The sequence below is a fragment of the Chinchilla lanigera genome, unplaced genomic scaffold, assembly GCF_000276665.1.
Source record: "Chinchilla lanigera isolate Chin_1 unplaced genomic scaffold, ChiLan1.0 scaffold00035, whole genome shotgun sequence".
Classification (NCBI taxonomy): Eukaryota; Metazoa; Chordata; class Mammalia; order Rodentia; family Chinchillidae; genus Chinchilla; species Chinchilla lanigera.
The window spans coordinates 11,220,878-11,232,987 of record NW_004955436.1 but is presented as its reverse complement, the minus strand read 5'-3'; positions in this window follow the sequence as shown (position 1 = coordinate 11,232,987).

Here is a 12,110-nt window from a genome sequence, read left to right as displayed (position 1 = left end):
GCAAGGTGATATAGATAAAAACCCAGCATATTATTTGGGGGAGGGAAAGAGGATCAGCACACATAAAGGCTTAAGAAGTTTTAAGCTGGATAGTATTTGTTATTTTATTATTGTTTAAATTGTACATATACCTGATATTTAGCCCTTACATATGTGGAACATTGGATATAATTTTAAAAGTCAAATATAAATAAGACAGAAAAAGACTTGCTATATTATATAGTAATGGGAGGTAGCCCAGAAAAAATGTTAAATAACAGAGATATGAAAAAACGGATCTAATAGAGCCAGATCCTGAAAGAGAAATAATTTACAGCTTCTGAGGGGAAGGGTTAACTTTGGAGATGAGGGCCATCCACTCCCAAAATTAGAGACTGTTCAAAGATGAAGACAAGCTTGCATCCATTTGAAGTGGATGTAACTACCATTTTCTAATAAAAAAATCAAACACTGGTAATTTCATGAGTGCATTCAACACGTGGAGAAGCAGCCTGGTAGAAGGCTGTGACTGTGCAGTGTCTGCCATCTTGATTGGGATGCGTTCCGTCTGCACCATTCATCAGTGAGGTAGGAGACTTGGAGCAGGAGGTGAGAGGGATACGGCTGAGCAGTGTTGGGGCCTGGAAACAGCATACTAGGGACTGGACACCCCTGGTGATGGCACCAACTCACCGACTTGGACCATTTTCTCCTCCAGCTGCACAGAGCAAAGCAGTGGGCTGAGGAAAAAAAGGCAAGTGACCTGTGTGTGAGGCTAGAGTGCATGTAACTACTCCCTCCCAGTTAGAATGACTGACATAAAGTCAACTAATGGGAAGAAAATTGTAAGAAGAAACCAAAACAAAACTACTGTAGCAGTTGGATTTAAATGCTAAGAATAATTCCTAAGCATTTCTGAAATAAGGAGCTACTGTAAAAACCATGGAATGATGCATGCCTTTCTATTAGAAAAATATATACTATCAAAGGTTATGTATTTCTTATTCAACTTCTCTGAAGTTAAGCATTTAATTTGCTTCTGCTACTAATGCTTATTATATAAATAATGATCACTTTAAAATTTTTTAAAAAGACATTCTTACGGATATCATTTATCAAAATTAAAATAATAAATAAAAGTCTTTCAGTACAGTATCTAGAGTTCACCTGGCCTTACGGTTTGCAATCTAGGTGTCCCCTCAAAGCTTCATGTGCTCACAGAGGTGGCTAGATCCAGGATGTGTGAATATGGGTTAGGAGTGTGTGATAGCTAAATTAGTCCACTAATTGGTTTCGTACAGTTTTGGGTATGGACATGGGAAGGCCCGCCTTGGATATGGGTGGCACCAAACCAATAGGTTTATAGCCTGCATGGGATAAAAAGAAAAGGGAGGTTTGGTGCTGCTACTCTGATGCCTCCTGCCTGTCATGCCATGGGCTATTTCTCCTCTGCCATGGCGCCCTGCCTTGGAGTCAGCAGACTATGGACTGAAACCTCTGCAACTGTGAGCTATAATAAACCTCTCCTTCTTTAACTTGTAGGTGTTGAGAATTTGGTTCCAGCAATGAGAAAAGTAACTAAGACACTTGGTATGACAGTGTTATCTTTTCCGGTCATATATTCTATCTAAACATCCGAGGAAGAAAAACCCCTATGATCTGTCATCAAACTTAATTAAATGGCTTTTTGTAAATGTCTTGTTAGATTTTTATCCACAGAGTTCAACTTAGTAATTAGTGATCATTAAAGAAGTCACATCACAAATCTCTCCGAATGGGGGGGTGCTTTTCCCAAGTGGTTTTACACAAGGCCGCTGCACTCAGAGATATAAAGAGAGTAGCAAGACTGCCAGTGAAGGAAATAATACAAAATTAAGCCACTGCAGAGTCAGAGGATGGAGAGTAGGAACAAGAACCAAGACAGAAAAATTATGGTAAAAGTGATGTGGGGATAGAGAAAAGAAATGAGAATACTTTTGGCTATTCGTAGATGATTTGAATAGGTTGTATTTTTATAATAACTGAAGAATATACTACATAAATAAATTTTCTAGTAGCAGAAGGTAATACTCTACTTCCTCTAACACATGATAAGCTTTGTATGTCAACGTTCTATAAAATGAGATAAACTGAAAAGCTAAACCTTACAGAAATTCCTTGAGTTGTTATGAGTCCTCTGAATTCCACATGGTACATTTCAATTTTGCTTCTGGAGTATATTTCCATAGATAAATAGAAAAGTCTTGACTATGCTGAAAAATTGGAGCCAAAGGAAAGAGAAAATATTGAAGCTACAAAAAGATGGATAATTAACACAGCCGGGGCCCAGGAGGGAAAAGAAATTATGGACTCTTGAGGCAGTTAAATGAACCATGGCTCCTCCTAGGAGCTATGTGGGTAGAGAAGGCAGGAAAAAGATCAAAATAAGTTGCTACTAGGTTGAACGAGATGAAATCATTAAAACTGCAGCTTCAAAGAGGTTTTAAAAAATCAGCTATTTTGCACAGATCAATCTAATAAGTCAAAATTATTGCTCACAAATTACCATTTGAGATATAATAGGTAATCATTTCATGAAACAACTTTGCAATACTTATCCAATCCTTAAAAATACATACACCCTTAGTCCCATTGAATTATTTGACAGGGACATAAAAATATATTTGAGTTCACATAAGTAGTGAACTCAAATATTAAGCTTATTTAGGTTCATTAGGTCATCCACATAACTCTCGTAAGTGTAATAAAAAGTGCCTTTGTAGATCCTACTTAGTTAATAATAAATCCTTAGTAATATGTACATAGATAAATCAACAGTAGTGTTAGGCTTATTTCATTAGGATCTACTAAATCTATCACTTCCTACTCAATGTATTTCCACTTTCAAGCACAGTGTTGCAATCTTTCCATTATATATATAGTGATTCAATTTTATCCTTAGAAAACTTGCTGTGTTTCTTTCACTTTATTGTTTTCATCATTTTATTATTCTAAGTATGTAGGCTTTTTCATTTATTCTGGGAAACAGTATTTTTTGTATAACCCTCCACTTACTTATTACATAAATTACTCTGATAAAAAATGAGAACTTTTTCTCTGATCAAAACACTTTATAACCTCCTTCTTTTGAGAATTTTAGTCATAGTAAAAAAAAAAAAAAAGCCATTAACATTTTGATGTAGCTATCAACATGTGAAGCAAACCCACCACAGTCCAGTTTGGAACACAGACAACAGAGACAAATTATAATCTACCTGACAGGCAAAGGAATCCTCTGATTTACAGAAGTCTTTAAAATCAGTCGTTAGTGCTTGTTTTGGCAGCACATATTCTAAAAATTGAAACAATACAGAGAAGATTAACATGGCCCCTGGGCAAGGATGACATGCAAATTCATGAAGCATTCTGTATTTTTCAGGGCCAGGGAGATAGCTCAGTGGCACAGAGCCTGCTTGGCAAATGAGTTTGGTTCCTGGTACAAAAAATAAATAAATAAATAAAATCAGTGGTTAAAAATGGATAAATAAGACATAAACAGTCACTTTATAAAAGAGAAAAACTGAAAAAAAAACCCTCATAAACACACATACAGTATCGTATTAATTAAAGAATTCCTAAAGAAGGCAGTAAGATATCACTTTTACTATAGAACTTACACATGAAAACAACTGAAACAACTGTGGTGGAAAGGTGTGGCATAAGGGTGGGGCTGGAAGAATAAGACAGACAAACTTTCAGAACAGCCTTGCAATACTTACCCAACCCTTAAAAATACATTTGAAGAGGACACAAAAATATACGTGTCAGGGTACCTGGTTGCACCATGGTTCAATGCGATGAACAAACTGAAAGAACAAAAATAATCTTCAATAGGGACTGATTAAAAAACGTTTGATTCAGCTGAACAGTTAAATACTGTGAGGCTAATAAAAAGAGTAACGCATCAACACAAGAAGATGACTGGGTGAGTGAGAGCAAAAGCAACACACCAAGCAGTGTGATGCAAGCACACAGCAAAGGGGCATTCTGAGGTGAGACAAACCTCTGCTAGAAATAGACGGAAATGCTAAAAAATCTTTAACAATAAAAATGGTTAGTACATAGCAGGACTCTAATGAAAGAGACGTCTGCATGTCCTACCTATTTCCAGAAATGAAAAGAAGCCCAGATCCAGACAAAAAAATTCAGATAATGTCAAGGCCCAGAGGAATTTCAGACCTGGACATAGGTCACATCTTGTATGGCTAAGTTTTATTTACTTGGTTTTTATTTACTTGGATGAATGCTCAACTCATAACCCCAGGAACTGGAGATAATAGAACAAAAGAAAGTTTTAAGAGTACAAAAATAAAAGGAGAATTAGAAGAAGTAGAAGACATAAACAAAGCAAAGAACACTATGGAAAAAGAATTGGTGTATTTAAACAAAATTTGTAGAGTGAAAAAGGCAATATGTACTAAATTATGAGAAAAGGCTACAGACTAATCCATGCTAATCGAAGTATTGCACTGCAAGATGGTTCTGACGTGCTGCACAGCCTGGGTGCGCCCACACACCAGAAGCCTGTCAACTCAGACCACATGAGCCACTCGGATCTGCCCTGAGGCTGGGAGGAGGGCTTCACAGAACAGGGCACCAGCTGTTTCACCACTGTAACCCTTTAAAAATAATATTAGAATTTTCAGCAATCTCATTCATTGTGCTACTGTGATGTAGGTCACTGACATTTGTAATATACTAAGTATTTTAAAATGTTCAAATAGGAAAAGAAATTGAAAACAATACATGTATATTCATATAAATATAAGTGAAGTTATGTTTCTGTTAAATTTTTGTACTTTTTTATTCCAATTATGACTTCTTTTGGTGAAGTTACCATTGTTACTAAAAAGAGCAAAGTAGAAAAAAAAAAAAAAGATGGTTCTGAAGAAAATATCAGGAATAAAGAACTGAAATGTAAGAAGCAAACAGACAGAATCAAAAGGTCCAGACTGCTTACCTAAGAGTTTGAGGAGACACCATACACAGCATAGGAGAGTGGTACTGTAATTCGAAGAGACAGAGCCTATAGACTGTCACAGCCAACCAGAAAAATAATAAATAAACAATCAGACTGAAAAAGTACAGGAAATCTTGAGAAGAAATTTGAAAAGATTATTACTCAATGCAGCAACCTCCAAGTGCAAGACAAGGTGGAAATCTTGAAAATAATTGGGAAAAATGTAAAAGTTCAAAATACAAAAGAACAACACTGAGATTGAGAACAGAGTTCCAATGAGCAAGGTAGAATCAGAATTGAACACTGAGGAACTATAACCATTAGCCACTGCAGACGTCACTGAATTACCAGTCCAGAGAGAGGAAAAAGAAAGATATTGTCAGACAGGAGAAGACTGAGTTCACCCTCACTCATCCCCAATGAAATAAAAAGTAAATGACAAATGGCTAGAAGGAAACTGAACCATGAAAAGAGAAAAACATGTAACATGAGAAGTAGTAGAGAACTGAGAAAATGTAACCAAATGACTGTATCAGTCAGAATTCGTCTTTAAAATATAAATGGTCAGATAATGACTCAGGGAAAATAAAAGCAAAAGGGAGTAAAACGTAGAATTAAATTAGTGCAAAGCCCTTGCATTATTTACAGGAAAAGTAGCACTATCTGGGGACTTTACATTGCTTAGTTAATACTGGAGTTAAACATTTAGGGATAATGAACTCAAATACATTATTTTTATAATAATAAAATATATAACTTTCACAGCAGCAGAAAGGAAAAATAAAAGTCTGTGAAAAGTAAAGGAGGTAATAAGACAACATATAAAAATCCAAGCAAACAAACAAAAAACCATATAAAAATCCCAGTGAAAAGAGAATGGAAGATATGGTGGAAGATATAAATCCAAATGTTTCCATCATCCTAATGAAGCATAAAAGATTAAAAGTTAGCAGTTAAAAGCTACAGATTTTCAGATTGGGTTGAACAGAAAAGCATTAACTTAAAACAGAAATGACACAAAGAGATGGGGAAAAAGCTGAAATAGCAATATTAGCACCACACAAAATAAACTGTAAAGAAAAAAGGTTATTATGAATGGTTATTACATAATGACAAATGGAACAACTTACCATTAGAATAAAACAATCCCATAACTGTATCCATCCGAAAACACAGGTTCAAAATAGATAAAGCAAAATGGACTATTGCACAAAACTGATATAAGCTAGTGGAGATGTAAATTCATATCTGTAATTAGTAGTAAATCTGAAGCTGCCCTAAATCTACAATTCTACTTTCAAGTGCAAGTCCCAGAATAATTTTATATGCAGGTACAAGGAGATGTGAAGTGCATTGCAATATCATTTTAATATGAAAAACAAGTACAAATTAATTGTTCATCAGTAGAGATGAATGATATAATCATGTCACCTAAGACTACAGAGCAGTTCAAATAATCAACTAGAAATACAGGGATCCTTCTGGTTAAACTCCCAAATACAATACTTAATGACACAATGGACAAGGAACATGTGGAATACCATTTATGTAAATTTTAAAATACACAGGGCCATTTCCTAAATAAGCATAGACAGAAGTATATAAAGTAAAAGTAAAGGTGCCAGTCACATGTGAGGGATGGAGGAGCGTGGGAAGTGGTGGGGGTGTCCCCAGTGCCTATTACTTTTTTGTTAAGATAACACCTTTTGTAAATGGGAGGGGATCAAGTTCTGGGGATGGGGGACAGAAAATGAATGGAGACGTGTGGTGTACACGGACCAGCTCCCCAGGAGGAACGTAAGCATATTGTAATGCCATTTGTGTTAAACACATTACAAAAAGAACAATTTACCCTTGAAATATGATCCTCTTGAACATGTAAATAAATGTGTACATAAATTTATATAACATCCATTTTTGTGTTTTTAAATCAAAAACTATATACTCAAAGTATGAATAGTTAGTATTGATAAAGATAGAAATTGTTGATTTTTATTTATTTCTTTATTTTTTCTGAATTATCTGATTTTGTTTCTCCTAAAGTATCTTTTCATAAAATCAAAATCAATAACAAAAGCAAACTCTTCTTTCTTCTTGAGGATTTTATTTTTACATTTATCCCACAAATTTCAAGTATTCTTAATTTTTTTTTTTTTTAAAAAAGCTAGTTGGATTCTAAAACAAGTCTTGAGCAGTTTTCCAAAGCTCAAAACAAAGTATCAGCAAACAAAAATACATAAGCAAAAAGCTGTTGTAAAGTATCTCTTAAATCTTTTGTATCTTGTGTCATCATCAACATTTGGAAAACATCCACTACTTGCAAGAAATTGCTGGCCTCGTGTCCAGACAGACTGGAAAGAAACATTAATTTAATAAAGAAAATGTCTGGGAGTGAAGAAATCTTTTAAAAAATTCACTTGATTCTCTTAAGCTTGTGCGCCAGCTCATAGCTGAAGGATATCTAATCCTTGTCTGTGACTCGGATTCTGACACCAAATGTTTCTTCTCCTTATTCTTACATTAACTTCTGAGAGTGCAAAAGTATTGAGTTCTCACCATTAAAAACATCACGACAGGCTGGATGTGTACGCCTTTTTTGAACTGTGTCATGAAATGACTGTCTTAAATAACCAGAGTGCTACCACCTCAGTGCTTTCAACTGCCATTCAGTGTAACACTTGTCTCAAATTCAATCAGACTTCATCTAGCTTGAGTTGCCTTTCTGGCTACGTAACAGTCTGGTCCAGTGTGGCTGGGCTGCGCCTGGTCCATTATCATTACAGAAAAAACTTTCTTCAGAAGACCCATGAATCTAAAAGCAATTACTATGAACAGAAATTTAGTTTTTTTTTTTTCACATTTTACTTATTTTTTTTAAAAAATCACTTCCTAATATCAGGTTTAGAGTTTTTCTCTTAAATTACTTAAATAAGTACTTAAGATTCTCAGCCAGGGCCTGAAATATTTTTAAGATTACTTTCAATCAACTGAGTTGTTTATATAATCATTCGCTCTGAAAAACCAATTTGTGAGAGTCGTTCTTCCTGAGTATGCCTTCACAGATCTGCTATTAATGTTTCAGATCATGTAAAGGAACAGACTGTCCACTGCTAGCGATTAGAACTGCTTTTCCATAGCCTCTAAATTGCAGATTGATTTTGACACGTTTCAGTGGACTGGCATTTCAACTAAGGGTTCTGTCCATTTAGGGAAGGGAAGAATGCTGAAGTGGCCCTTTCCCAGGTAACTCAGTCTAGCTGCAAGACTTAGAACCAATCCAACCAGCACAGCTCCATAGCTTGTCAAAATTTTCTTGGAGAACAAAGAGGAAGAGGTAACTTTTTCCCAATCCCACATGCAGAAAGGAACTAGAAGATAATATACCTAGTACATGTTTCCAAAGTGCTTACTATTTTCAAGACATTGTGATATTGTGAAAATAATGTAAGACAAAGAGAAAGGACCAGGACTCTAGCTTGGCTGTAGCATTGGCCAGCTGGATAGTTTTGGGTAGGTCACTTAACCTAACCTTAATTTCCACAGCTGGGAAGTGAAGGTAATAGACAACATGAACTTTCTAATCCATACTGTTGTACAAATTTGGAGCCCTATGATTCACTAAAGGGCCTTGAGATACTTGCAAGAAGATAAGTAAATCATTAACCTGCATCATACCCTCTATTCCAAAAAAAGAGCTTCTCATATCTACGACTGCTGAAGTTTCAGAATGTAAATTCTATCTTCACTTCAATGCTTTGCATCTCCCTTTTGACATCTTAACAAATGCATACGAGAGGCCAAAAGAATAAAATTAGCAAGGGTGCTGTCAGCCAGACATGGAGAGAAAAGGAGAATCCCTGCCAAAACCTGTTCTCCCACATATAAAGAACCTGGTAATTGGAAGTAAGAGGAATCCCCCACTCCCAGAGCAGACTGTGCAGAGGCGGGCACCCCTGCCAATACCCCAGCCTCTGCCAGAGCAGAAGCAGTGTGGGGAGCGAAGAAAGCTCTTCCAACCCTGCTACTCCGGGTATTTACAGGAATGCATTCCAGGTCCTGGCAGGAATCTGCTGGAAGTATGCATTCCCTTCTGCAGGAGTACAAGGGAATTTCAATATGACAGTTGTGAGGCAGCAAAAATCGTATCAAGCCTTGCTCAAGGTTCCTTCCTGCTTACCAGTTCTGCCTTTCTCTCTAAGCAGTCCCGGGCTTGCAGACACAAGGCCAGGCTTAGAAGTATGCCAGCTGCTTTGATAAAGAATAGTCCAGACCTAAAGCTCTGCGGGGGTTGCGAAAAGATCTCTGAGAAAAGGACAAACACTAAATTCAAACTTTAATAGTGAAATCGCAAGTCCAGTCTACTGAATCACTACAGGACCCTCGAGACTACCATTTTTAGCTGAAAATCAGTCTAAATATTATGCTTATGTAGAAAATGACAAAATACTGGCTTGTTTTGTAGCTGAGGAAATGTGACCCCGAAGCAGCCTGGGCTGCTGAATGTGATCCTTGGTCAGGGTCCTCATGGGATGCTGTATTGACACCGGTAGCCTTGAGACTGCAGTAAATAAATCATCTGCCAACTGCAGAGCCACCTCTGATGTCCGAGCTGATCGTTTCCAGCCCACAAGCAATGGCATGGCTCCATCTATTGAACAATTACTTCAACCCAACTGAAGTAACGCTAGGTACATGCCATTTTAAATAGCACTGTGTTGTTAGATTAGATCTCCTCCTCTCTTTGGGTGTTTCTCCCTCAAGGCATCAAGTTCCTTAAAGTCAGGGACAGTAAAAGGGGATAATACTCACCTTTGTCTTCCTGCCCCTATCACCTATTACACAGTACCACACTGGATCCCAGATTCTAGCTTTTTTTGCTATCTACTAATCTCCTGGTTCTATCCAATGGAGACGTTTGCATGATTTCTTCACTTGTAATTCTGCTGGTTAGTTCCATCAACTTACTCCCATTCTAATTTGTCACACCCAATCTTACAGAATCCTAGCTTAATCCAACTGTAAAGTCATTAAGATAAACTATACACTAAGAAATGTGCTTCTCATGATGAAACTAAAAATGAGTGAGAAGCCAAAATGAATGAGATGTCAACAACTCACAATTCAGTGAGGGGTACAAAAAAAAATAAGTTGTATGTGCTGAGTGCTAGAAAATACCTATGTGCAGCCAGGTGGGGTAGTGCATGGTTTGATACCGGCAATCTGGAAGGTGGTGGCAGGAGAACAAGTCTGAGCCTAACTTGGGCAATTTAGCAATTTAGTGAGACCTTGTCATAAAATAAAACATGCAAAAAGGGCTTGAGATGTAGCTCAGTGTTAAGGTCCTGGGTTCCATTCCGAAGAAAGAAGGGGGGTATACACCTGTACAAAGTGTTAGCATGGCAAGAGGGCAGGTGAAGGAGCACTGATCTCAGTCAAGTGCAGTTAGGTGTTGTTTCTAAGATGAAGAGATGGAGGGGTTCTGCCTAAGATGAGTAGATGTCAGCTCAATAAAGAAGAGAGAGGAAACAAGGAAGAAGGAACTGTCTGTTCAAGGCATGGAACCATGCGTCGTCCACCATGTTGGGACTGAAGTGCTAAAGCATGTCGGGATGCTACGGGAGATCTGAAAGGTGACGGGACACAGTCACAAAGGGCAAGACTTAAAAGGTTAAGCTTCATTATGAAACCAACATGAGACACTAAAGAATACGTGTGCCCAGGCAGCCAGACAGGGGAGGCAGAAGGTGAGACTGGAGGCAGAAAAGCTGCTCTAATAATCTGGGTAAGGAAAGATGAATGTCTGCATGACGTGGTGCTGAAATGGCAGATAGGATTCTAAAAGCATAGGGACTTCTTAGGTGGGGAGAGAAGAATAGTGAGCATGGGTAAGATGTGGCTCTTGGGTATCTGGTTAAAGCACAGCTTTAGATAATAACAGCACCTGCTGTTTATTACACAGGTCAGACATTGTTTCCTAAATGATTTGAATGTATTACTTCAAATAAGCAATTTACATGGAGATTGGCACCCATCTGACAGAGGAGGGAAATGAGACAAGGAGGATGAATAATCAACCTCAGGTCACTGAGTCGTTAATTACAAAGTGCGATTCTGACTCTAGAAGTCCTGTACCATCCCTCTGGATAAAGAATCCTAAAAGAAGTTTAAAGGGAGCAAAAGGATACAGTGGTGAGTTGTGTTCTATACACTCTGGGTCTCTTTTCCCATAAAAAAGAGAAACCTGTAAGAGAAGATCTCTGGAAACATGAGGGCTAGAAACATGGTTCTGGGATTAAGCTATACATATTAAGCTGTACATATATACATATTTGGGGACCTTCAGGGTGTTAGAGTCTTGGTAGGGAAGGGTTTATAGATTAAAAGTGAGGAAGGGAGACCAAAGAGGGACCTTTAACTTCTGCTTGTACCTGGAGCCTAACATCTCAGGCATCTAGTCCCAGGTCCCCTTTTACTGTGAATTAACACATTGTATAATTCTGTCAATGATGGGAGACAGTGGAGAGCAGGATCTGAGAAGAGAGCAGCAGCATTAGTAGCTTCCACAAGCAGCCCCGAGCTTATTGTTATTCTTTATCCCTTTAGCCCCAAAGAAAACAAAGTCCACTAAATATAATGGACCAACACGATTACTGGTTACTTTTAAAGCAAACCTTCCTTTCCTTCTTTTTTTTTTTTTTTGTTTGTTTTTTTTTTGTTTTGTTTTGTTTTTGTAGTTTTTTTTCTGGTACCGGGAATCGAACTCATGACCTTGTGCTTGCCAGGCAGGCGCTTTGCCGCTGAGCTAAATCCCCAGCCCCCCTTCCTTTCCTTCCTTCTCCATTGATTGCTCAGCCCTTGAGAGGCTGCCAGTCTGGGGTGGGGTGGAAAGCAAGCAAGTCAGTAGCTGTGCCAGGAAGCAGTAACTATTCATGATATGTTGTAAGCTTGGGCAAGACTGTTTCCCTAGAGTCACTAGACAATAGCTGGAGACACTTTTTATTGCTACAGCTTGGAGTGGGGCATCCAGGAGATGGAAGCACAAGTAGAACTAAACACCCTACAATGCACAGGGAAGACCCCACCATAAAGAAGTGTGTGGGCCCATTATTCACAGGGTGAAGGTGAGGAACCC